The following is a 3,343-nucleotide window of genomic DNA, read 5'->3' as shown; positions in this document are numbered from 1 at the left end:
GATGAGGACGCTGGGCTCACAGGGATGAAATCTCATGATTGGGAGATTCAGTGCTGTGCTGGGAAGGGCGCAGGTTTTAAAGCTCATGGACCTAAGTTTTGGTCCTAGGGTCCCACTTGCTGTACAACCTGGAGCAATTTACCTAACCTCTTAAAGCCTCAGGTTTCTCATGGACAAAGTGAGGGGTCACATGAGGACAAAATGAGATGACATATGTGACACATTGGCACTCAATAGGCCCACAGTGAGTGAGCGTCCCCCTGAGTTTTCCCAGCAAGAGCCCTGAGATCTGAATGCAGGCCTTTTGGCTGCTTTGTCTCTACCCTGTGCTGCTCTTTATCCACCTCCGCCTCAGTTTCCTTTTTTTTTTGTTTGCATGGGGATGCCCTATCTTGAGTGTTACTAGTGGATGAACCTGTTCTTCGAGTGCCTTCACAAGGTCTTGAGTCTCACCAAAGTCCCAGGAGGTCAGGAGGGGAGAGTATTCTCATTTTCTGAAGGTAAGTGTAGGTTTGCAAAGTAAACCCCAGAGCAGGCTGCAGCTGGGGCTGGAAGACACAAGGAACCAGGGTCTGGCAGTGGGATTCCACTAGCATCCACAGTCTCCTAGCATCCAGCTGAGGATGCTATAGCACATGGCATGGTGGGCTCCAGGACTCCCTCACTCCCACAGGATATGGGCATCTGGCACAGTTCAGCGTAGCTCCTAGAGTGCACAGTAGGAGCCAGGAGCAAGTCCACATCATGGGGCTTGGGTCTTCTTTCCTTCAAGGCAGGACAGAGAACTCCCATATCCTGGGGTCTGTCTCAGGGCTGGTATTGGTGTTTAACTTGTTGGGTGCTAAATATATTATTGTTCTTCTTGTCTCTGCCCTATCAGTGGATAATGCAGTGATAAGCCCCCTGAGGCTATCGAGGCTTTTGGATCACTCGTCTGAGGCCCATACATCGTCTTCACAGACACCCTCTTCCTTAAAACACAGACATACAGACACACACACAACACAGACACTCATAGACACACACAGACACACACACACACACAAGACATTGTCTCTGATGTCAGGCCACCCTCCTGCACCTTTGCTTTCTCTGGCCTTCCTCTCACAGGGGCTCATGGCCCCCTACTTGGCCTTGGCCTCCCTGTGCTACTCCCCTCCCTACCCTGGCTTTGCTCCATGCCTCGGCTGCATGCTGAAATACTAATTGAAAGGATAATAAAAAAGCCAGTGAAGCAAAAGCCGCATATAAATTCTAAATACTAATGTTGATAATTATATGCTGCTGCCTGGAGGGAAAACTCAAAGAGAGGCTGTTGGTGTTGTATCAAGGGCCCTGGCCTGGTGCCAGGAGACCCAGGTTCTAGTCTTGCCTTTGTCATTAATTGGCTGTGCGACCTTAGGCAGTCGCCTAATCTTCCTGGGCCTTTGCATTCTTATAATTCAGTAGCTTTGAAGAAACTATAAGTGCAATCAGCAATGTATGATGCTTGTGACAGAGAATAGTGGGTAATGCAGTGATAAGAATTTCTTCTCGGGAAACTAACCTTTACCTCTCACAAGGTATAAGGGTGGCTTAGGGACTGAAGAATCTATAACCATGCAAAGTTTCCATTCTTTTTCCATTCCTTCTCTTTATCCCTCCCTTCCTTTTTCCATCAAGCATTTCCTGCCATGTAATGAAAATCAACCCCTCTGTTAGAAACCAAGAATGGAAAGTATAAACCATTGTCCAGGCCTTTGAAGGAGCTGCAGGGAAGGGGATGCGGTCGCAATTCCAACACATTGTGATAAGTGCTGTCACGGAGTAAGTGAAGAGTGCCTGAGAAGAAAACAACTCACTCTGCCTGGTGAAGTCCCAGGAGGCTTCCTGGAGAAGGTCTGAGTTTTATTAAAGGATGAGACAGTCACCAGGCAGGCCATGGGAGAAGGGGATTGTTGGTAGGAAGGCCGGAGTGAACAGATGAGCCTGAAGGACTGATAAGCTCCACCAGAGCCCAGGAAAGAGGTGGTGAGAACTTGAGCAAGGCAAAATCAACAGGATGGGAGCAGGGAAGGGACTTAAGACACTTCTGGGTGAAAACAAAGAGGAGAGATTGGTTGTGGGGAAGGGAGCAAGGCCTCAAGGATAACGCTGGGGGCTCCTGCTGCTGGGAAGCTAATGTTATTTACTAGAGGGCATCAGGAGGGGAGCAAACTGCTTACCCTGGGTAATGCTGCTGAGTGCCATAACCCCTCAGTTTCTAGGCACTCTTTTTTTTCTTTTAATTTTATTTCCCCTTTGGTTCCTAGAAAATTTTCTTAAGCCAAAAAGGCTCCTCCCATCTTATCTTGATTATCTGAAAGGAAAAGGGAAAGGCCCAGGCTGGGGCCAGGTGAGCTGACTGGGGCAGAGCAGCCCTGGAAGCTCACCTGGAGGCAGCAGGCATCCTCGCTGGGACCAGGGTGAGGCCCACAGGTAAGGGACAGAGTAGGTACTGGCTGAAAACCTGGGAGGGGGTGCCCTCTTGTCCTCTTCCTCTCCCACCTCTCTGACATTCCTTAAGTGAAATCCAGCCCTAGAGGGTTCTGTTTTAGTTGGAGTCAGCTCCAGCTGCTAATCTCTTCCCACCTGGGGACTTCCCTTGGTAAGCTTTTTCATGCATAAACTCTTAGTTCTTTTTACAAGTGGTTGATTGCCTTACAGGGTTCCCTAGGGAATGTAAATCAGCACCAAGCATAGAGAGATCTGTCCCACTACTACTTCAATAGGCCACACATTGGAAGAGATGCTTCCCTTAAGAGGACAGACGAACCCCACCCCTGGCCTAGTAAGCCCTCTACCTCGGAGTTGAGCTCACGGCCAAGGACATATTGCTGTGACCCACAAAGCCCTGGCTAAAGGAGGGATTGTCTGATAGAGGACAGGGACAGGTGGGCCTTTGGACTGCCTATCAGCCAAATCCTGCACTCATGGATATGGCTCCAGAATGACACAGTTCCAAGGAAGTGTGCATATGTGGCTGTAAGCAAATAGTGGGAACAAATTTTTGACTCTTAATGTAACAGAGAACCCTGGAGCCCCTCATTACTTCTGAGTCAGACCCTTTGGTTCGAGGCAGACCCCCAGCAATGAAGTCTAGAGTCGTCTGTCTTTTAAACTTCTCATTTGGGGGGCTTTGGAAGTACATTACCACAGCCGCTCACTTCTTTTCTCTATAGGAGACTGCAAAACTGAAGATGAAGCCATTTCTCTAGAAATACACTGATTCGTGGCCAGGAAAGAAGATGAGGAGAGTTCTTAGCACCAGGCCCGCCCGATTCCCTGCTTTCCTGCCAGGCACACACTCACTCAAGCCTGGGGA

Source organism: Colobus angolensis, unplaced genomic scaffold (assembly GCF_000951035.1).
Source record: "Colobus angolensis palliatus isolate OR3802 unplaced genomic scaffold, Cang.pa_1.0 Scaffold3, whole genome shotgun sequence".
NCBI classification, from domain to species: Eukaryota; Metazoa; Chordata; class Mammalia; order Primates; family Cercopithecidae; genus Colobus; species Colobus angolensis.
Note: the sequence above shows the minus strand (reverse complement) of the source record.